Raw genomic sequence first — 23,297 nt, forward strand, 5'->3', positions numbered from 1 at the left:
TCCTGGAGAAGAACCAAGGGGAATAGACTAAGCAGTCTTCAAACACTTCTGAGAAGATATAATCAATATGTACTTCACAGAATCACAGAATCACAGAATCTCTAGGTTGGAAGAGACCTCAAGATCATCGAGTCCAACCTCTGACCTAACGCTAACAGTCCCCACTAAACCATATCCCTAAGTTCTACATCTAAACGTCTTTTGAAGACTTCCAGGGATGGTGACTCCACCACCTCCCTGGGCAGCCCGTTCCAATGCCTCACAACCCTTTCAGTAAAGAAGTTCTTCCTAACATCTAACCTAAAACTCCCCTGGCGTAACTTTAGCCCATTCCCCCTCGTCCTGTCACCAGGCACATGGGAGAACAGGCCAACCCCCACCTCGCTACAGCCTCCTTTAATGTACTTATACAGAGCAATAAGGTCACCCCTGAGCCTCCTCTTCTCCAGGCTGAACAGGCCCAGCTCCTTCAGCCGCTCCTCATAGGACTTGCTCTCCAGGCCCCTTCTCATGTACTTGGGAAAGAAATGGGATGTTCAACACTAGCTCTGAGAGAAATATGATGAACCTTTGAGTGGGAGGTCTACGAAGGTCCAGGAGCATCTGCTGCTGGAGATCTTTAAGAACAGGTCAGACATATATCTGTGAGAAATGACCCTGACAGGGAGTGTCCTGCTGCGGGGTGAAGAGTAAGCTTCTTCTTTTCTCCAGGCCCCTTCCATCTCTAAAGTCTGCTTCCTGCCCAGACATGAACCTGCATCCTCTGTCATTACCCCTATCCTGCTTGCCCGCCACTGCCTGACCTCACCCATCCGTTTGCAGGAACACGTTTGCCAGCTTCCAGCAGGTCACTGACATCCAATTTCACTTTTCTGCATCTTCTTTTTCTCATTCCCCATTTTTCCCCTTTCCCTGATGCCTTTTCCCCTTGCTTTCCCTCAGCTCTTTCCTTCTTCTTCAGCATAGATCCTCTACCATGCCCCGGCACCTGACTCCTTGTCCCTCTCTTCAGAGAGATGAGACAGGAGATGGTGAAGGTCACTTGTCATGGTAGTTCTCATGACAAGGAGATGGATGAGAAATCTTCGCTCCCAGGTTTCTTTGTTGTTGCTCCAGAGTGTCTGCAGACTTTGGTATTTACCACTGCTTTGGTTATGCTTGGTTAAGACTTGGTAGCTCTTTTTCCAATCTCCTGAGGACATTTCTTTGCTTGCTTTTGAAGAGGGCTTTGCTTCTGCAGCCTTTAAGCTTGATGACTAGGCCAGATGGGCTGAATGATTTAACCCAATCTCCACTCTATTTGTCTCATCTTTTATTTTTTTTTCCTGTGCTTTTATTTTTTATTTTTTCTTAAGCTTTCCACATGTGCCTCCAACCCAGCCCAAACCCAGAAGACTTCAATTCTGAGAAGTGTTTTTGAGCACACAATGCTTAAGGACTGGGTTTAAAATTAAGCCAGATGAGCAAACATGCCCATAAAAGGAGCGCTCGGTGGGCCAAGACCATGTGTAGAATTGCAAATCCGCCCTGGGATTTTGATTCCAGTAACAAACCCATCTGAGATTTGCTCTTGCAGTTTACACTCTCCTCCGAAAACAAGCCTATGGAGAGCGTGATGCAGCAGTTACCATAGCAGCCGGTACAAGAAGAGTCCATTAAGTGATCGCAGTCCCGTCTCAAAGTGAATTAACAGGCTGCAGGTGAACTTTTGCACCTCCAAAAATGTCTCTTGGGGCAAATACGTTGTTGTGTGTGGTGGAACAAGAAAATGCCGATGGGTTGCACTGATTTGCTGCTGCATTGTTATCTTTAATTGTGCCTGTGTGCTGATTTTTAAAAAGTACTGCACACGCTTTTCCTTTTTCCTGTCAGGTGGTTTTTCTGTATGTGTTGTGGTTTTTTATTTTTTTTTTTTAAAGGACGAGACAAAGTACCCCAGTCAATAACTAATGAAATGCGTTTCAGGCCTCCCTGCATTCTGCCACAATTACATTGTCAGCCATCCCAGGAGAGATGCTATTATCTGTGTGGGTGTGGAAAATGATCTATCACTATTAATCATTCCTATTATAGTAGCAGGTAGCGCTCCAAACATATCAACACCTCATTATGATGGCTGTTTTTCACAGATGGGAAGTTGAAGGTCCACTCGTACACTCAGGACATAAGGAATACATAAACAGACCTGGGAGGTAGAAAGAGGATGATTACCTTGAACGATTTTAAAACACAACATTAGAGATTTATAAATAGAGATTTATAAACATTAGAGATTTATAAATAGAGATTTGAAATCAGTTTTGCTTTCCTCAGCACCCCTTTGCTCCTTCTCTCACAAATTTATACAGAAAAAAAAAAAAAAAGAACAAAAAAAAATCAATAACAACAATGAAAAAGAAGGTTAAAAGTAAGCTGTGTTACCCAAATAGCAGTGGTGATGGAAAGTGAGGCTCCCTGTTGCACCTGAGTGCTGTCTCATTCTGCTCCCTACCCCAACACTGGAGTACCAGAATTCCTCCATCAGCACTTTGCAAGCAGTACTTAGTGGTTGTGGGAAGCCAGATAAGATTTCCCCAGCCTCCCCACTCCTCCATTACAACCCTGGTGTTGTTTCCATTACTCTGAGTGCTCCTCTTCAGTTCAGCCCTGTGGGGGAGACGAAAGGTGCAGTGACAATGCTGGTGCTGCCTCCTCAGCTGGTGGGGCCGAGGTTGGTTTGGAAGCAAGGATATCTTTCTGTACCCTGCTGCTGATCATGTGTGACCTTGGGAACATCCATCCACATCTTGGATCCTACTTCAGATTCCAAAAACAGTGTGCATGATAATATTGATTTATATCCACTGCTATTGGGGAGAGCACGGTGGGACCCTAAGAGCAGAGAAGAATAATCTCCTTTCTCAGTGTCCCCTCACCAGTGCAGCTCCTTAGGCATCCAGAGACATGGCAATAGTCCCTGAATGTGGCAGGGAGGAGCTGGTTCCTGCACACAAGCTCCTGATGCAGACCTTGTGTGATTTCTTCTATTTGTCTCTGTATCATACAGTTCTGTCCTATTTATTACTGCAACTTCTGACAAGCGTGGAAGCATCTTTCTCAAAGGCAAGGTACAGCCACGGATATTGATGTCTTGACCCACAAAGGATGAATTTGGGTCAGAAGACCCAGGCTAAAATAGCAGAATGGTTATTTAATCCCATCTTGATGGTCTTCCAGAAAGTCACTTAAAGCCTTTGAATCCCTCCACAATGACAAGCATAAGAGACACAAGAAGAGCTACTAAAAACTTCCTGTGAAGGAAGCTAATGAAAAAACTATAATGTCTGGGAAAAATAAAGCAAACAAACAAATAAAAAATCTCCCGCCTTCCAGAGAGAGTTCAAATTGAGCTTGACCTCTGCAAGGTATCATTTGGTTCCTGTTTGCTGCCAAAGTACAATGAGGTTTATATTTGGGCCCCACCTTTCAGTGTCTGGGTCTAAAAATATAACAATGAACTTGTGACACAAAGGCCCTGTCTCACGGAGAAGCAGAATTTAGATTTAGCTGCAAAGCACAAATTCTCCGCTGTTTGAGGCAGAACTAATTTTGAGTAGGTGGACGGCCTTTTTTTTTTTTTTTTGCCTTTCTATTTTTAGGTTGCCAGACTTGGGAGGATTACATTAGGATTAGGCCAGACTTACGCAGCTGTTTGTTTTAAATGATCATGACTACAACCATTTTAAGGCCCTTGTCACCATGGTTACCTCGATGCTGTTCTCCAAGGTGTCTGAGCCAAGACACGGCTGGGAGGGAGCGTGGGGCTACCCGGGTGGGAACGTGCATGGATGTCTAATCCATAAATCTTTCCCCTTCCTTGAAAGTGCTGAGTCTCAGCTCTGTGGATAGGAAAAGTATGTGAAGGCTTACATTTAGCCCATGCTCAAACACCACCAAATTGACTGCTTAATGATCCTTAGCCAGCTCTTGCTTTCAAATAAGAAAAAAAAAAAAAAACAAACTTAGATGGCAGTGGGGAATATGGAGAGGAAGGGCAAAATGACATTTTGAAAGACGATTCAAGGCCTTCCTTTTAATGCCATTTGAAAATTTATTCTTAAACCTAATGCCATTTCTCACCGCGCTGTAATTCCTTCTGTGAAACCCACCACCCATGCCTAGTGGGAGTTAGACCAGACGTATTCTCAGTTTCTCAGCAACACACTGACTAATGCTGAGGTCTGCATGACTCTGGCTCACTTGTTTCATCCTCTCTTTCCACAGTTCACTGCTTTGTTCTCTTCCTGTTTTTTTTTTTTTTTTTTTTTTCTTGGAAGCATTTCTGTTTCCCCTTCTCCTTATTTAGTTTTTTTTTCTTCTATTCCTAATGCATTTATATTCTTAGTGATTTTCTTAAGAGTTGGATATGATCTTGCTGATTCAGTGGAGCCCCTCAGAAAAGGGGAGGAGTAGGCTGGATGTTTTCTTATTACCTTTATCCAAGAACTAGAGTCTCTTTCAAACCCCATCTCACTCCGTGGACCCCATGGGAGATGCCTGAGCACAGATTCTCTGTTTGTGTGCAAAGGAACAGCTCTACATCAGCCGGCTCTTCTAAAAAGATGCCTTGGATGATTTCCCCAGACCACTGCACAGGAGGCTGTGGGAGACAGAGCATTTCCAGCAGGGAGACACGAGGGCTGCTGCATGAAGGAGGGATCACTGGAGTGATGCTGCAAAAAGGTCACACCATGGAAACCTATCTGTGAAATGACACAGCCTCCGATCCACTCTGTCCCTTTCCATCCAGCAGATCCATACAAGTCCTGTGGTACTTCTGCGACTTGGTCATCTGAGCTAGCTACCACCAACCTGGCAGTACCTTGTGGTTCCCACTGGCAAAGCTAAGGGTGAGGACCCCATCAAAGACAACCCCTGGCCCTTCTCACCTTCCCCAAATTACTGGTCACACATGGCAGAAGAGAGCTGACTGGAGAAGGGGAAACTTGGCACTGGGACACGGGCTGCTGCTTTCTGGGCTTGGTGCCATGAGAGCTGATGGGGAGCACCGGGCAGGCACTGAGGGTGAAGGTGGCCTTTGGTGTGGTTAGGCTGGGGACAGAAAACAGTGGTGCTGCACTAACACAGCTCTCAAATATCTTCATGCATACAAAATTGGAGTTATTTCTCTGCTCTGAAGAGCTTTGCACCCTCCACAGTAGTTTTCTTGTGTACCTTTACAAAGCAGTGAACTCATGCTCACTACAAGATCTGTAACGTTGAGCACTGGCACATATATTATGCTCTTCTCTGTTTCACTCTTGCCATTCTCCCTCACAGAAACCCCAAGGCTGTTTGAAACAAAAAATGTAGCTGTCTGTAAAATGCAGTATGTGAAGGCAGTGCAAGGGCAACAGGATTTGCTTGTAAATAAAATCCCAATCCAAAAATTCAGTAGATGTTGTATTTTTGTGTAGAGAAGTCCTGCAGCATGTTTGGACAGCTGTTGCTATTAAAACTTTTGCCAAGTAAGTTTAAAAAAGCCACCTTCTGACTGTCATTTTCCCAGCTATATAGGAAAACTTACACATACTTCAATGCCAAACTGAAATCTTCCTGGAGCTACCTTTAGAGTTACTTTCAAAATATTCTAAACCTTTGAGTAGCATTTGCAGTCATTTCACTTTACCTTTCCTGTTCATTCTTACTGTATTTATTTACCTTAAAGTTATACAGATTGTTAATATATTAGTAATATACAGTCTACATTTCTGTGTATAACCATGTGTGTATCCTGTTTCATTTATTTTTCCTTCCCCATGAAGCTGATATAAAAATCTCACATTTTAGATTTTTGTTTTAAAAGTATTTATTATAAAATTATAAACCTCAGAACTACAAAGGAAAATAAAGAATATTTGCTGCCAAACTGGTCACAGGGTGAGCTTCATTCCCTATACCTGAACAACAACAGACAGATTGGGTACGTATTCATGGTTAAGAAAGATCTAATCATCAGTATCTTACCAAGGCATGCCCTGATTGTGCAACAGGCAATGCAGGCTTAATTCCATTGGAGACCCAGGGATCTTTGCACTGGTAATGGAGGCAGAGGGTGCAGGAAGACATGTCCCCAGGCTTTTTTCCACTGTGTCACTCAAGTCATTCCCTCAGGGAGCAAAGTTTATTCTTACATTTTCCGAATGCTAATAATATTGCTCTTTCTGTTTTCCTTCAGACTCTTCCATCACCAGTTGCAGTGCAAGAATACAGGGCAGGGACCCAGAGGGAGGAGGTGAGACTGCAGCTGAAGGCATCTGAAAGCATATTGCATTAACTCTTCACATGCTGAATAAGTTAAAAAAAAACTCAGTTTGACTCTAAATTACAATGGCAAAGGCTGCCTGTCTTCATAATGTAAGGTCTTTTCTCTTGGCTCCATCCTGAATATTTATTTCCAGTAAACACTTTTTTTTTTTTTCCCACATATCCCTACAGTGTAACTATTCATTCACAGAGAAAAATAATACAAAATCTCCAGAAGAAACCCCCAAATATCCCATACTGTAATAGAATGCCAGACATAGCAAGATTATTATTATTATTATTTTCTTTTTTTTCCTGTGTTTGAGCTTTGGAGACCATCATTTTGTATTATGTATTTGCTGCTAAAGAGAGTGGAGTATAGGTCAGGTAGTACCCAGCCATACTGGGGCCCTCTCTGGGCTCTGGCAACCATCTTCTATATTTGCTTTGAACAATTTCTTTGCACAGTCTCCCCCAGTTTCCCCAGATGTGGAATTGCATTCATAGTGTGTGCAAACTTCTATCGGTCCTCCATGGAGGGGCTGAGATGTTTTGCTCACCCTCCTATGTGGAAAACAGTATGAGCAGGAAGATAAAGGGTTGGAAGGCTTTTCTGAAAGCATATAATCAATGTGGTTTAGATCTGAATCTGGGGAGAAACTCCTTTTGGCAGCAAATATTCTACTTAATGTATAAATAGCTATTTAGATTGCAAAATATTCTTCATAAGTTATACCCCTGATTTGGCCTGAGTGAGAAACAAAACGTGGTCTTCAGAGTGGAAGAGAAGCACATAAAATGTTCCCTTGATGGAGCTGACATGACCTGGGCCCCAGACAGGGTTTTTTGCTTTATGACCCACCAAACTAGCTTACCATGTGGTCAAAATTACGCTAAAGATTTCTGCAGTCCTTGTGTGTACAGTAAGACGTTCTTCTTCCAAGGGAAGTAACTCATCCCTCGGAGGTGTTTGTGTTACCATCACCATGGCAGCTAGAAAAGATGAAAGTGTGACACCCCCCAACTCCGTCCCCCACCCCACCCCCAAAAAAACTGTTAGCTGAGGTATGGATGGGCAGTCAGATTGTAAAACCATGCATGGACTGTTAAAGGAAATGACTGTTCTGTATTAAACAAACCTACCAGAACTCCTAGTGCTGTAGCCTAAAAATAGCAGCCCCAACGCCATTAAGTGTAATTTTTATAACCCCTGTTAAGGCAGATATCAGGAATGAGGGATCCTCCCTTTGCCTGAGATGAGGATTCACCGTTCTGCTTTCAGAGGTTTGTGTCCTGCAGCACAGGCTGTGTCCAAGCAAGGCTATTTGTAGGAAGCTGGTGGCCTCCTCTCCAGCTTTTGACATGGGTTTGATGAAACTTGGCAATGAACAGCTGTGACACCCATCCTGCCTGAGCTGGGCTGTAAAAGTGAGGCTTCAAATGGACCAAAAATCCAAGCCTATGTGAGATTTCAGACCTGGAGACAGCATTTTGGATCCTATTCCAGTAGACTTGGTTAACTTTTTTTTTTTCTAACTTGGTTTGGAAGAAACTCCTTGGTCTGTCAGGATTATCGTGTCATCCCACATCGGCAGTATCTTTGCTGTGCTGCCTAAAGCGGGAGAGCAAACTAGCAGAATTCCACAGAAATTGCTTTCAGTAGAAGGGGTAAGTCTGTATTTTCCATGGATTAGGACAGAAGCCTGATTATTAGCTAGAAAAGCTACAAATTTCCCACACAAATATTCCATTAAGGCATGGTTTGTCCTTAGATTTGAGCTATGAGTCCCCGTCTAAAATTAAATTAACTCTGGCTCAAAATGGTGTGTCCCCTCTTGTTCCCAGCTTTGGCCATAAATGAGTCTGGCAGAAGCAGTAATGTGAAGACAGTTCTCAAATCCAGTTGCAGACCTCAGGACAGACAAATTTTACCTCTTTTGCCATCACGTTTGAGGCAAGAGGATTTGCTTAAATCACTGTGAAATACTGCTTCATCTCATAAATGGAAAGCTGTGTAGAACAGGCTCCTGTATTATTAAGCAGAATAAATATGGCAAGACTCTTCCAGGTCTTCCTCTTTACTTATTTATCATAGGCTAATAGACAGCATTCTATTTCCCTTGGTGAATTTAGGGATTAAACAAATAAAGCTCAACACCACAGAGTCAGATGAGGACTCGCATGTTAAACATTAACAAGCACCCAGCCTTTTCAAGTGTCTGCTCATCGATATCTCTGTGGCAGGCTTCAGGGCTTGCTTTTGCACGTTTTTAGCACACTACATTGAGCAAACACGGCTGTAACTGATTACCAGGATAAGATTCCTCTGGCTTTGTGGGAGCCAACCTTTCTCTCTAGCAAAGGCAGACTGCTGGTTTCATGTCTCGCCATATCTTACAGCCTTCCTGGTACTTTGCCTCCATGTGCTTATAGCCTCTGTTCACCTCAGCTGATCATTTGTGCTTTAAAACTCCAAAGTGCAATTTATCTCTCATTTTCTGTTTGCAGATGACAGTGCAGGACAGCTTTTTAATGAAAATGGAGTAAAGGCAGCAAGGAGCCCAGCTAAATCTGAGGTTCATTAGGGAACCCTGTAGAGGGGAAATAGAAACCCAGTGCTCCTGTGGCTGCAGCTGCCTCCAAATCACTAATATTTTCCTGTCTATGTGATGTAAGGAAAAATGGAAGGAAGAACAGAAAGATCCAAGGAACAGACAAAGAATGGACAAGTGAAGATGGTCACTTGCTCACTCTACCCAATCTGGCCAGTACAAGTCTGCTTCAGGGTGGTGGACAGATACATACACATTAATGTGATGGTAAGATCATGAGGCCCATTACTCCATCCACTCTGGTTTAAGGGAAGAGGAAATGCTCAAAAATCTGCACCATTTTTGTTGACATAACTTGCAACAGTACCCATCCTTAAAGACCTTTGGTCCACAATACTTATTCTTCACATACCTTGGTGTCCTTATGCTGTGTAGAAGCTTCAGTCTTCTTACAAAATCCATAAAAAAGACACAGTAAAAAAGAAACAAATTATGTCAGAATAACTGAAAGCTTAATGGGAGCACAAATGAGGCAAAAGTCACTATATTTGCATTTATTTTCACTAGTTCTCAGATTTACAGGAGATCCAGCAATATGTAATTTGATAGTAAGCCCAGCTAGTTACAGTATCCAAGGAGAGTGAAAATCCCCTCAAATTGGATGAAACTTGATGCTGCCAGCATACTGCTGAATCCCCTCCAGTGCATTTCCAAATCACATTCCTCCTTTGGTCTGCTGAGTGCTGCCCAAAGAATCAACAGTAAATCAAGCAACCTGCAATATACTACTTTTTTTTTTTTATAATGCATCTATAAATTTCATGGAACTATGGATTTCTTTTTATGAAATTTAATTTGAGTCACTTGGGGAAACATTTCCATATCGAAGGGAACTCCTGGCTTTCATTGTACTTATCCGTTGCTTTTACTGAATTGCAAATGCTTTGATTTAAAGGGGCATGGCCGAGGGAAAGCCTGCCTGCTAACAAAAGCTTTAGGATCCATTTCCACTTGGCACAATAACACAGGGCAGCTGCTGAGCTGAGCCATCTCACGTCCCCCAGCCACTTGAGGATGGGAATGGTGAACACAGGCTTATGACTGGTGATGCCTTTTCCACCTCCTGGTTTGCTGTGTCATCAAGAGGACAAGGCAAGTGACTGGCCATCGTTTCCAGCATGACTGAGTGAGGGACAGAGCTACTGCCAACACCCCTTGTGCACATCTACCAAGTGCCAACACCAATTTCTGCATTCCCATCCTGGGGTTTCTGTGAACAGGGCTTTTCAAGAGCTTGTGGGTCTGAGCGAAATAATTGGTGGCCAGTTTAAAGTGGGCCACACCTTCATGACACCAAAACTTATTGGAAATGACATTAAAAAAGTAAGACTGCTCTGTACGCTTCTTGGATGCCTTGGGCAATTTTGTGAAAAGCTCTGCTCCCATGGTGTTTTGTAACACAATCTGAGGTGCAAATGGGTCACATTTTGCTCTTGGTAAAACAGAGAGAAGAGGCCAGTGCAGCAGCTCATGGCTCATAAACTAATACTAAATGGTCTGTGAAAGGTAGTTAGGAAATGCAGCTGCACTACCAGCAGTCTTCAGATCAGTAAGCATAGATGCAACAGAAAACATTAAGAGGGCAAAAAATAAGAAATGGCTGAAAATATCCAGGTTAGAGAATGAAAAGGGAGTATAAACGAATAAATCAGGCTGAGGCTTACAATTAAAAGCCACCAAAAGAAAATAAATTCAGAAAACAAACAAAAAACTCAGTAGTTAGGCCTAGATATCAATGTAGTCTTCTTCAAAAGAAAAAAAAAAAAGAAGATAGAATTAGATGCTTAAATTATATATACATAGGTTGTGGTTAAAAATAATAAAAAGGGCATCAGAAGTTTGTAAATGCAAAGCAAATAGAATAAAGAAGAGACAGTTGTTAGAAAACATTTGTGTCTGGTTTGAGCAATTTGCTGTGTCTGTTTTCATGGTGATTGGTCCTGTCCTTGTGCATGGATGTGTATCATATCTCACGGCTGATCATGCTTCCTTCACAGGTAGGACCAGTTCACAGAGCCACCCTTTCCAGTGACAGCACCTAAGTACCATTATCCCATGTGGAAACTGAGGGACCTGTGGAGAACACAGTGACATGGGCTGGTTTCCCAGCCCCGAGAAGTTGGCATTGAAGCTGCAGACATGACTAAAGCAGAGCCCACAGGAGCAGGGGGCAAAGATGAGGCAGATCATGGGAGAGCTGTGAGAGGGATGGATTGGAGAACTGCTTTTCTTCCATTGCACAGAGGCCAAACCTACCACACTCAGTTGCTCGCTGGTATATCAGCAGAGCAGGAAAATCAATGCAATCTGGGCAGGCTCTTAAAGGAGAAACCAGTCTGAATGCCCTGTGTCACTCTTTTCTACCTTGAGCTCTAAGCAAGAGGACATCAAACGGAAATATGTTCAAAAGAGAAAGGCTAAAGTAATACAGACATCTCCTTCAGTGGGTTTAGCTGGCATCGCAACAATGTCATGAGCAAGAAGAGAGTTGCCTCTGGCTTTTTCTCCCCCTCTTATCACTTACAGTCATCCACTCAATTAAGTTCCCAATGCCATGCTTTCTAGTTTCCCATTATCCTCCCACACTCCCAGCATCTTTAATATCACACATTTATTTCCACGCTACCTAGTGATTTGTTGCAACTGCCTACCTGGATGGCCTTATCCCAAGAAACAGGTAAGATGCCCTCATGACCATCCTAGAAACAGTTTGTCTATCATCGATGACAAATGTCCCACTGTCCAGGAACACCCAGACCAGAAAACATCTCGAGATCCCTTCCAGTGCTGCATATCCTGGTTTTCGTGAAATAATGGCATGTATCCACAGACCTGAAAGTATGTCCAACTACCTATATGGGTTTTTTATTTCCAAGAAAGGCCTGAATATTTTTATTCTACACACTGTTTGCATTTCCAATAGTTTATTATTACTTTTAAAGAATCTAGTTAAAAAGGAGAAATATGGTTCCTATGAAGCAGATATGGAATTGCCAGAACAGCCTCAGTTTGGCGCAGTTTTGGAAATCTGGAATTATTTGCTAAGTAAAAGGGTTTTGCTGTTATATGATACATTAAATATTCCCCTAAGAAATCCTTTAATCAAGGAAATGTTTTGTTTCAGGGTGGAATTGGACTGTGGGCTAAATCATCATTCATGTTAACTAGAGTTTAAAGTGTCAAAGGTCTGAAACACATAGGGCATCATTTACAACTGGTAAAGATGGCTTATAGCTTGCTCTAGGTCATAAATTATCTGTCTGCCCACCTACCATCTGCACATTTATTGCTTGTATGCCATTTAAATGTTTTTTTAAAGTATTTCAGCTTAAATAAAATTAGCAATGGGCAAAAAGAGATGAATTTAAATTGGCTGCTCAATTCCAAACCTTAACAGGAATTTAAAAGGGCTTTGGAAATGGCTCGATACAGCCTTGTTTCTCAGTCTCCTACTGAATGCTGTGTTTTCTCACTGGGGCGGGAACCACAGGTCATCCTCAAATGATGGAAACCACTTAGCTAATTTGGTGCCTTTCTGACTTAGTACTTACGCCATCAGCAGAACAGGTGATTGAGAACTGCCTCAGTGTTGAATGTGCTAATTAATGCAACCGTAGGCTGCTGGGCCCTGACAAAGGAGATGGTTCCTTCTGCAAGTTACTGCTGAAGTCCCTGGGAAGCCGGAGGTATAAGGAGGTCAGGAACAAACCCTGAACTCCACAGCAGTTTTCTTTATCTCACAGGAAGCCTGCTTCTAAGCTGTAGGAGAGCAAACCTGAGGCTATTTGTTTCCAGTGCTTTCCCTTCCCCAGAGTGAGTGGTTTCTGCAGGTTTGTTTCTGCTGGCTTTGGAAGCACAGTGATTCCAAGTGCAGCAGTTCCCTCAGCCACTTTTAATTGCTTTGTAGCGTGACTGCTACAGCTCACAATGCCCTCTCAGATTTTTGGCTTGCAGTAAAATCCACATATAGGTGACTCCAGAGAAGTCCTGCATGTCTTCCCCTGGTACAACAATCTCATGGCTGCAATGGAGGCAACTCTCCCAGCGCTCAAAGACCCGACCAGAACAAGGCGCCAGGCAAGATTTCTCTCAGGCGGACAATACTGCCTTCCCCCAAACCAGTTTTTAAGCAGCTGTACCTCTGCCTGTGCTTTCTGTGTGCAAAAAACTGCACGCACATTTTAGGTTAAATCTAATCTGGATTGCAGATGATTCGTGAAGTGGCTGCTTCACCGTGGGAAGGCTGGTTAGTGGCTCAGGGCTTCCCCTCACAGCATGTGAATCATCCTCTCACGGAAGGATCCCAGTTGGAAGGGATCTCGGGAGATCCTCAAAGCTGGGTCAGCACAGAGTTTAGACCAGAAATGACACAATGCGATTCTTCTGCCAGTCATGGTGGGAGCAAAACCCTTTTGGCGCTTCCTGCCAAGGAGGTGTGTGGGTGCCTGTGAGAAAGAAGAGGAGGGGAGGAGATATGGTCTGTTTTAGGAACCGAGATAAGAAACTTTACTGGCAGTTGAGCCCAAAAGGCTGTAGGGAAGGAAGGAAGGGAACAGAGAAATTAATCTTGGGTGTTTGAGATAAGAGTCATGGTTTCAGAAAACATATTTTTTTTATTTATTCTTCAGAACCTTGAGGACAGGGAGCAAATTATGATATATGGTCTAACTCCTCTGATCTTTTATGTCATGCAGGCATTTGCACTTAGGGCAAGTGACTGAAGAAAAGCTGTGCTGCTGCTTGTGCTACCTCTGCCCAGGATAAGGACAAATGGAATCACATCAGGTACAAGAAAAAGGAGGAGTCAGCGCATGCTTTATCAATTCTACATAATGCAAACTGGTCCTGAGGGAAATCTCTCCCTGTCGTGAGACAGAGTAAACCTGGCAAAGGATAAAATACATCTTTAGCCACTACCCAAAAAAGACTGCATCTTTTCCATGGGCACCTTTCTTCAATCAGAAATTTCTGACTGTTTGGTTCAACCTCCACTGACAGTAGCTTCTTACTGTACTTAAGCCTGATCTGCCAGGATGCCAACTTCATATTCTCAGGATAATCACAAATTACAAAGATATTTGTTTTAGATGTCCGTGGCACTCATAGAAATACAGCTTGCAACTTGTACCTGCCCAGATCCAGTTTAGGGACATCTCTAAAATAGTTTCATCCCCTTTAAGACACTCTTTCATGCAACAGTATGAGCATATAATATCTTCAAGGTTTGGTTTCCAATGCAATTGTCATAATGATTTGCAACTGGTAGTGCCCCAGTTTGATGTCCCTGTGCTTTTTTGAGTCAGACAGTAAAGATGAGGAACTGGCACCAGAGGTTCACCTCATCACCTTACCAACTCCCATGTAGTCCAATTTCAGTGGGAGTTGTATGTGTCTAAGGACTTCCATGTCCAATGGAATGTCCAAGGACATTCAAGGTCAGGTCTTCAAAGCTCTCTGGCACATGCAGGGCTCCTTGGGATGCTCACGTTTCTACACTGGTGAAGAACCTCTAAGAGATGCAAAGTGGGATTTGGGTATCTCTAGGAATCCCCTCTGTCTCCTGCATCCCTATAAAGTTTGCTGTAGGGCAGACTCGAAACAGCAAAGGTCCTTGAACTACACCCACTCCCATCAATTCTATAACAAGAAGTTCCTTTTTCCTTCCTGTTGTTTACAACCCCATATGGTTTGCTGTGGTAATTCTCCTGTAACCAAGTTAGGTGAGTGACCAGCAGTACATGCAAAAGATGATGCATATTCAAAATGCAGAAACTTTTGTTTCAGAGGAAGAAAAATCCACTGTTGATGTCACAAACTTTACCCCAGCATAGTGAATAATTTTTGTCCATCTTCATAATTGTAGGCATTGTGCCACCAGCAAAGAACTATCTGTTCTGCACAATTAAGTTCTTTACTTTATAGAGACTGACAAGGAGCTTTGTGAAGTGCCAGAATAATAACTCCTGGGAGAATCAAAACAGGGGCATGGAAACACTTGTACAGCTTTTGAGAAGTCTCTCGCTGTGAGTTACTTTTGGGTGGATGAATGGGTAGATAAATCAATAGGCACATAAACAACAACAGACGGAGAAGATACACAGTTCACTGAAGTTTATAGTTCTCTGGAAAGGTAAATCTTGCATAGCAGCTCTGGGTTTGCACACAGCAGCATACTGCATTGTTATTTCCTAGGTGTTGTGGCAGGCATATCAATCCTGAACACAGCAGAGCCTCATAGCATGCAATGGAGACACAAACTCAGAGTCTGCTGTGCTACCCGTACAGGAGCTTCCGCAGACCTGTGAAGGTCTAACTGCAAGACAACAGCCTCCCAAGGGATGGCAACTTTTGCAAAAGGCCAAATCTAATTCTGTGATCCTCCTACTGTTGTACTGTGCTGTAATTTCTAATGTTCATTCTATGTGAAACATGTTTGCCAAATAGGTAAAAGTTATCCTTATCAGTTTACATAAAATAGACCAGCTACAAAGAATCCAGTAATGCTACAAGGTCACTCAGAAAGCTTTTTGCTTAGCCAGAAGGAAAACCTTGATTTCTTGGTCTGCGTTTATGTTGACCAGTAGGGTGGTGTGTGGTATACTCAGGGATCGTATTCCATTGAAAGTGCAGATGAGACACTTTTTCAGAATATGCCAGGGCTTCTGTCCAGCTCACATGCCCTCTGGGGACACCAGACCCTGGAGGGGGCAGGTGGCACATGCCTGTGTCTCATTTCAGCACGGCATGGGAGCACACACCTCAGAAATGCTCCTGGGTAGCACCAGCACAGGCATAGTTTAAACTCCTTTCCAACATTGTTCTTCTCGTTTCTGTCATAAGCCCAAAGAGGACGGGAGTATAATTCTTGTTCTGATTCGATTTTCTATTAAACAAAAGAAACGCTGTGGTGCTTGTCCTATTCCTGCAGCTACAGATCCATGGGTTAATATATAACCAGTATATTCCTGAAGCATTTAAGTTGCTATTTCCCCTCACTTTGCCAAGGTAATGAGGTGTTTGATGAAGGGAGTTCAGCTGCAGACCTGCAAATGTACATTCTGTAGGCTAGAGAGAAACCACAACAGGCTCTTGCGTTTAATATTCTGATAAATTGGGCACTTCTGCACCTTACATCAGGCAGTGACACAATGCAGCCTTGTTAATCCAAATAGAAACTGTTCCTTCAGTAATGGAGTCTAGGTCTGTTTCAGCAAAATTAGATTTGCATCGCTAATTCAAAACACCATAAAAATCCAAAGGATGCTCTGGAAGTGGAGGTTATCCGCTCATCTGTTCAGATAAGTGAAGCATAAAGCCTCAACCATGTGAAGAGGTAATGGAACAAGTTGATGTCAACATACAGCATTGGTTAGTTAGATTAAAAGAGCATATCTGGTGATGATTGTTTTCTGAGAAACACATCAAGAAGTGTATTAAAACAGCTCAGAATCACTGATGGGTTTTGTTATCTACTGCCCAGTTTTATATTGCTGATAACTCCAAGGCCATCCTTCTTTTTCAAGACTTTGAACAATGTAATTGAGGTTTCTTGGAAATAAATCAATACTTGATACCACTTCTGAATAACGTGCTCACCAGACAATCTGCCTTCCTTATTGAGACACAGCTAGGAGTCACCGGTGTCAGGGTTTAAGCTCTCACCTTTTTGCTTGTGTGTTTATTTTGTCAGGGAGGTTTTCTGGTGGCAGTTAAAGCCTCAGCCCTTTCTTTTCCAAGCCACAGCTGCTGTGCTGCAGCACGCAGGCGCTCCACGCCAGAGGACAACCGTGATCGACTCTTGTTTCATTAACCCCCTCTGCAAATGCGGGTGGAAGGCAGACAGTGGTTGATTGACTGCAGTTTTCAGCTGTCATCTGCAAGAGCAGTTCATCACGCTTTGCCTTTCATTCATCCTCTGCTCCTCGGTAGTGTACACAGAAAATGAGAAAGCAATAGACTCTAAACAGCATTACTCAGTGGGGAGGAGAAAGGTGCTCTGTGGGGTACTGTCCTAAAACAACTGTGCCCCTGCTTTTAGCTGCCCATGGTAGCACCTCTCTTTGAGGCACCAGGATGGGAAGTCATTTTAGTAAAAAAAATTATTTACCTTTTTTAAACATGATTAATTCAGGACCTGGCAAAGTTTAGGTAAATTCTCCGGGGTCTTGAAACTGTTTAGTCTAAATTTTAAGGGAAACGAAATTGCACTTTTGAGTGGTTAGGTCATAGGTAAGCCCTAAGACTCTTACTTTTGCTTTGAAATGAAGCTGAAATAGGAGGGTTTAGTAAAGCCTCTGAAGGCTGGAGGTTGTGTTAAAAAAAAAAAAAACAACAAAAAAAAAAACACACACATAAAAAAAAAGAAACACGCACGCAAAAAAAAAAAAAAAAAAAAAAAAAAGCCAACCAACCAAAACAAGCACAGAGGTCTTGATATTGAGTTAATTCATCTATGATGCCTGACCCTTTCCTCTGCAGTGTGGGACAAAAAGGACCAAAAACATGTTTTCTCTTTGAAGTTTCCTTAGAAAGAGCCCCCAGTAAAGACCATCCACCAAAGAGATGGTGTCATTTTGCCACATGTGCAGGCAGAGCCCAGCTCCAAGCTAGCTTCATCCAATGCAGGCACTGGGACATAACAGAGGAAAACCAGGGTAAGCAAGACTGGATGGTAATCACTGATAGACAGAGGTTATCTTTAATCTCTTTTGGTCACATTCACCAGAGTGCTGCAGAGAATCAAGTTCCTGTTCTTTGTACAACCATCTAACAGGGCTATAGCATCTAGATATTTAGGATTAATCAGTCTGTCTTCTCATATGGATTATCCTAAAATGCTCTCCAAAGAAGCAATTGCTAAGGAATTTTGGTGCAATTTATGGTGTGGAGAGGCACTGGGAGCCTAATGCTGTCTCTCTCCATACCCTTGGATGAACCTTACATCTGACACCCAGACAAATTGCCTAAATTTGGCATGCCATTTGAGAGCACAGTGGCCTAAACTCTCTGCAGTGGTTGTGGTGAGAGAGACATCTCCTGATGACATTCTCCTTTGTCATCTCCCACCACTGACCATGGCAAGGGCTGCATGCCACTTTACCCTCCCACTGTAGAGTAAGGTTTGAATGGAGAAATCTGCACCTGCATCTCTCCTCATCCTCATCATTTCCATGAAATGAGATGCAGCACATATGTACTACAGTAGATAGAAGTACCTAAGGCAGACAGAAGAGCCTAAATCAGGTTTCAAATCGCTGACTGTGAAAGATGCTCTGTGCTCTTGCTGCAATAGCACCTAACAGAGAATGTAAGAGCCCAACACAGAGGTCTCTCATCCGCCTGAGAAATGTATCTTCCCTCCTGTGGCAAAGAATATTTGAAGAGCTGGTGAGCATGAACTGGAATTTTCGGTCGAAATACAGCATGAAAGCCTTTCTTTAAGAAGCTAAATGGATAAAAACAGTGCATGAAATTGAAGTTGATAATTAGCAAGTCAGTCCCAGTGAGGAAATCACAACTTCTTTGACCTTAGGGCTTTGTGCAAGGGCTGAGAGGCAAAGCACATCTCTGCAGCACAGCAGAGCCCACAAGGTTTTACCTGAGGAAATGGCAATGCAGTGAGTTAAGCCTCAGAAAATAAATAAAATAAAGTATAATAAATCATAGATCAAAGGTAATGTAAAGAAGAAATTGGTCCTAAGCTGCCTGCCAGAAAATTAACCTGAAGAGCTAATTCTCCCAGAGCTGCTCACAGTCTTGTCAGCAGTCCCAGCATGCCACCCATCTGTCTGTAATAGATGGGATGTGGTTTTCCAAGTCCTTCTTGGATGGAAAGATAGTATGGACCTGCCTTTCACTTTCTAAATTTCACAGCCATACAATCACAGACACTTTTCAGGCCATTACTATTAATACTTCTCTAAGTAGTATTCCCTCTGCATATCACTACAATGCTGTGGCCCTGGCCCACAGCCACTGTTGTCAGTGGAAAGACTCCCCAAGGACTTTTGTTATGTCTTCTGGTGAGGGACAGGTACCCTGAATGGAGAAAGATCTTTGCAGCACAACTCAAAGATTCACAGGATTTAGGATCCAGAAGAGCTATCAGATCACATAGTCTGTCCATCTCTGCACCATACACACTGGATCACCCATTTACTCTGGCTCCGGGGGCAGGGACCTGCACTTCTCTCAGGCATCAGTTCCAACCTTGTGTCACAGCTAGACAGAAGCACCTCTCACTATCTGGGCTTTTTCCCTCCATGCAATTGCATATTCTAATACACTCATTTCCTAGTCCTTTGCTAAACTAACCAAACGTGAGCTCTTTTAGACTTTCATTTGCAGGCATTTTTCCCATCCCTTGAGTCACCTTTTATTGCTTTATCATCTCCTCCCTTATGACATCTACTCTGAAATTGTGACTACCGGCACTAGATATACTTTCACAGTGGGAAATCATGTCCCTTACTCATCACTCACCATGCAAGCTAGAATTATGTTTTCAGCTCTCCTTACCACGTACTGGGCAATTGGAGCTCATCAAGGTTTCCAAGAGACAGCTCTCCACCTCTTAGCAGGGGCCCGTGTTCCTTGTAGCTAGACTTTGCCAAGTTTTGTTCTTGGCTTCTATTCTAATGCTTTTTGTTTTGGGAAGCCTGGTGTACCAGGAATCCAGACCTGTGTAGATAAACCTTCTGTGATTCACCTCTACCCAAAACTTTGTGCCTGCCATTAACTGGTAGCAAAGACTTTAGGATGGTTTTGTGATGATATATCATTACGTCAAACAGACAAGGTGGACTTTTTTTTTTTCCCCTGCAGTGTCATATCAGGGTATGATGGGTGAGCAAGAGAAAAAGAGAAGGGCAAAGGCCTGAAGAGACAGCCAAGCCCAGAGCTGCTAGCGTGCCTCAGTTGTACTGTAATCTGCACTCCCACCCTTGTACTGCAATGAATAAGGGAGGCAGGGACACTTTTAAAATAACTTTCACTGCAGTCACGGTTATGATGCGTACTTGTAGAATCACTCCACAGCTATGATTTGCCATTACACAGTCAGGTCACACTTGGTAAGCAGGATATAAAACTATGCACAATTCACAGGTGGGGCAAAGGTGACCGGCTCTCACAAGGTGGTGCTGGTAGGAAATGTGTGTGCAAAGGGGTGAATTTGAGTCACGTGAAGAAAACTGAGGTGAGTGACACCACCTTTGATTGAGCAAACAAGTTTAATGTTCTCTAAGGCAGCCTGGTAATACTACACTTAAAATTTCACTGATATCTTTTATAATGGCATAATTTCTTTTTTTTTTTTTTTTTGACATACCTTTCCAATATTTTTAAGATCACATTTGCCATTCCATGACTTCTTCATTTCAGTGGCTTTTAGTCACCTGGTCTTTTTCTCAGCCATTCACTTCAGAAAAGCTCTAATCTGATGGCTGAAACCCTTGTTATTAGATCCTAAGTATTCTTGAATTACATTCTATTTCATTAAGATATTCTGAGTCCTCTCTGTATTGGCAAAAATTATTTAAATCACCAGCAAAATCAGAGAGAATTTCTTTCTTATAATGCCTCTATTTTCAATATTAACTCCATTTTCATCTTATCTTTAGCCAGTTCTGTATAACTTTTCTTCTGCTAATCCCCTTCTCCAACTCACCTAATAATTGTCCATGTAGCCCTCTCTCAAATACTCCAGTAAGTTTATATAGTTATAATTTACTTAATTTCCTTTGTCTCAGAAAATGAATTATCCTGTCAAGGAAAGGTCAGTTTAGTCTGGTAAGATGCATTTCTGTCATTTATATGTTATCCACGTCCTTTTATTGCATTCTAAGACCTGAGGTGTATCAAGATCAAGTTAACAAGCCTATGGCTTCCCATATCACGTTTTTCACATTTCTAAAACATGGATATTACCTTTGCTATTCTCCCTTTCTGTAATATCACCTCTAACTCAAGAATTTTATTGAAAAACTTTACTAACAATTATGGTGTCATTAGAGAGTTCTTTTAAAGTCCTGTGATGGAGGTTATCTGTTCATCATTTCATACATGTGAGCACCTGGGCTCCATGTAGACGCTCATTTTCATTAACCATTGCCTTTCTCCCTAAGTTCTTGAAAACAGAGGCAACACATTCACTTAGGTTTTGGAAAGAAAGTTATTTTAATAGCTCTAATGTCCACCCCAGAATGCTCAACTTCCTTATGTCTTCATTTTGACATATCCAGTGAAGCTTTCATCCTTTTCTAATCTTTGAATATTGTTTGAATTATTTTTTTTTTCGTTTCCATTTTTCCGTTTTTCTTTCTTTGTTTCCTGCTTCTTCTTAGGATTCTTTACCCCTGCATTATTCATACCTTTATGTTTGTAGTCCTATTCTACTTGTTTTTCTCTCTTCTTTCTTGAAATAGAAGTCTAAGATACTTTCCATACCTTCAGTTAAAATTCACCACCATATCCTGAGATCAGCTGTCTTTGTTAATTACATGTATTCCTACACTTCATCAGTTTCCTCTATTGATTTTTTTGTTTAAATCTTACTTATTAGCTTACCTTTGCCTACACTGTCTTTTAATTGAAACGTATCTGACTTGTAATACATCACTCACAAATATTTGTCATGACCAGCTGTTTCACAATAACCCAAGGCCCTGTACAACAGCTCCATTCCTGCTTTCTTCTCTATCTTCCTCCTCTTCCCTTTTACTCCCCCATAGAAATACCATCTCACTGGAGGCATCTGATTTCAGCAGCAGAGATTCCTTACCCACTTAATGGGTGCTCTGAACCACCCCCTCAAAATCCTTTGTCCTAAGCTAAGCACGTACACTGATACTCAGCTCCAGGCACAGGTTATTTAGGTGCCTAAAATATGCACACGTACATGGGAGCTGAGTGCTAGAGCTCCTGCTGTCATCAGCATAACAGTTCCTCTTGCTCATTAAAACAGTCGGTGGAGCCTGTGGAGCTGTTCGGAGGCCAGGTGTAGGTGCATTGTGTAAATCACCTGAACATTTCTGAGCTCTCAGTTAAGAAGCTTGAGTTCAGAAGATGTAACTTTCACTGGATAGAAACAAGTCAAATAGGAGCTTTGCTAAATATAAATATAAAGCGGGGATTTCAAGTACAAAGGATAATAATTTCCAGCAAAAACACACATATATTTACTTGCCAAGCAATCTGGATTCATAGAGTCATTGAATCACTGAAGGGTTTGTGTTGGAAGGGATCTTTAAAGGCCACCTAGTCCACCTATCTGCCATGGACAGGGACATCTCTCACTAGATCACAAACAAAGAGATCGCCTGGTTCTTTGTCTCTCCTGTCCTGAGTCTAAGGCAAGAGATTTATCAGGAGGGGAGTTCTGGGTGAATCCATTAGCAGAGTATTAACAGCACATTACTAGCTAGGAATGAAAAACTGACTTAAATTCACAATGGTCTAAAAGGATGTGCTGGCCTGTACGGGATCAGCTGTGTGTTGACATTTTAGAAGACATATGGAAAGATCATCTGAGACCTAATGATGCACTTTAATGCAAGCCCCAGGCGTGCTGGCCTCACCCGATGGTAGGACATTTTGTGCTGCATTCAAGAAATACTACAGCATTTAGCTAATCTTGCATTGTCTCCAGCCAGCCCTAATATGATGTTCTCAGTCTACACAAGGGCAAGAGGTCCCTTCACATATTCTGACACAGAAAAAGCATAGGGATAAGGTGGGTGACTTTTTTCCCCACTCCCTCGCAAACTTTCATCATTGAATTTAGCCAAAGATGTTTGATAAAGCTAACAAGTGAGATGAGTGTTTAAATTGTTTTATCTTGTGGTAGAGCTTGTATGAAACTACATGTTAGGCCAACTCATGAGGCTGAGCATCCTTCTTGCCTGGAGATTTAGGGCTGTCATAGTTCAGCCACAGTAAAGAAGAGCTCAAACATCCTCGAGGACCCTGTAGTGGAATTCCTCTGGTGTGCACAGGAAGAGGGAAAAGGAAGCTGAAGAACCGGTGGCTCAAAAAAGCTTGTTCCCTGAAACAGGTCTAGGTTGTACCTAGAAAGTGGTCTTTTCTGCATAAGAAACTTTCTTTCACTCACATTCAGCTGTTTTTGTTTGTTTGTTTTCTGGTAAGAGCTTTAAGCTAAGAAATGAAGGAGCAAGACTGGAAGTGTTTTTCCTACATGCAATTATGAGCAGATTGCAAGAAGAAAGCAAGGCAAAGGAAGATGCATCAGTGGAAAAAACAATGTCAGTGTTAGGAAGAATACCCAGCCAAGAGATGAAGAGTACAAGTATTTATGAGAACGGTGGGTAAGGCACTTAGTGAAATGAATCTGCTGAATCCTGCTAGGGAGCTGGGCGTGGTGATGAGACATTCTTTTATAAG

The 23,297-nt window shown here is 42.4% G+C and overlaps 1 long non-coding RNA gene across 1 annotated transcript in view; it reads left to right on the top strand.

Moving 5' to 3' along the window:
- LOC137853144 (uncharacterized) overlaps positions 1-18,080 on the top strand; it is a 38,617-nt gene extending 20,537 nt beyond the window's left edge. The window contains exons 2-3 of the long non-coding RNA XR_011094275.1: positions 6,218-6,274; positions 13,592-18,080. This is a non-coding gene — a long non-coding RNA (uncharacterized lncRNA). The remainder of the gene's footprint in view (positions 1-6,217; positions 6,275-13,591) is intronic.
- The last annotated feature ends 5,217 nt before the right edge of the window (positions 18,081-23,297 follow it).

The sequence above is a fragment of the Anas acuta genome, chromosome 1, assembly GCF_963932015.1.
Source record: "Anas acuta chromosome 1, bAnaAcu1.1, whole genome shotgun sequence".
NCBI classification, from domain to species: domain Eukaryota; kingdom Metazoa; phylum Chordata; class Aves; order Anseriformes; family Anatidae; genus Anas; species Anas acuta.